Consider the following 1,026-nt stretch of genomic DNA (forward strand, 5'->3'; position numbering starts at 1 on the left):
TCTCTAAGGTCTTCTTTTTTTTTTTTTTTTTTTTTTTTTCATTCTGGGAATTTCCTGTAAGGAAAACAATGCAGTGTATGATATGTGGTAATTGTCTTGACTTAGCATGTTTCCAACTTTCTTTTACGTTGCAGCATTATGTATAAGTATGTCAGGCTTCATGATCACTTGATATTATATCAAATGGAGATACTATGTTTTATTTATCCATTAGAAATGGACAAATACATGTGTTTTCCCCACTTCCTGGCCATTAAGAATAATGCTGTTGATAACAGTCATGTACAATTTACTATATGCATCTATGTCTTCATGTCTCTATCAGTAGAGGTGCTGTGTTTAACTTTTTGAAGAATTGCCAAGTCATTATCCATAATGGAGATCACCATACAGCCCCACTGGTAATGTAGGGTAGCTCCAATTCTTCACATCCTATCCAATTGTTACCATCTGTCTTTTTTATTACAGCCATCCTAGCACATGAGACATGGAATCTTTCTGTAATTTTGATTTGCATTTCCCTAATGACTAATAATAGTGAGTGTCTTTTCATGTGCATATTGCCATTCACTTTTCCTCTTGAGTTAAGAGCCTATTCATATAATTTCCTCATTTTAACAAATTTATTGATATCGATTCCCATAATATATTACTTCCCTGATTTAAGTATACAATTTAATTGGTTTGGGTAAATTCAATAATTAATTTTTAAAGAATGTGGTAAAAATAGATACAACATATAATTGTAAAACAAAGAATTTGTCTATTTAGTCATTTTTAGGTGTGCATTTCAGCAGCCATTCATTCAATTCACAATGCAATGTATCTATCAGTTTTATTTCCCAAATCCTTTCATTATCTGAAAAGTAACTCTTATACTAATTAGGAAATAACTGTCTGTTATCCTAATAACTTTTATTATGTCCTAGAATTGGTCTATGTAGTTACTTCATGAGGCTGAAATTATACAGTACTGACCTTTGTGAATGTAGCTTATTTCACTGAGCATGATATTTTCAATGTTCT

The sequence above is a fragment of the Peromyscus maniculatus genome, chromosome 10 (assembly GCF_049852395.1).
Source record: "Peromyscus maniculatus bairdii isolate BWxNUB_F1_BW_parent chromosome 10, HU_Pman_BW_mat_3.1, whole genome shotgun sequence".
Taxonomy (NCBI): domain Eukaryota; kingdom Metazoa; phylum Chordata; class Mammalia; order Rodentia; family Cricetidae; genus Peromyscus; species Peromyscus maniculatus.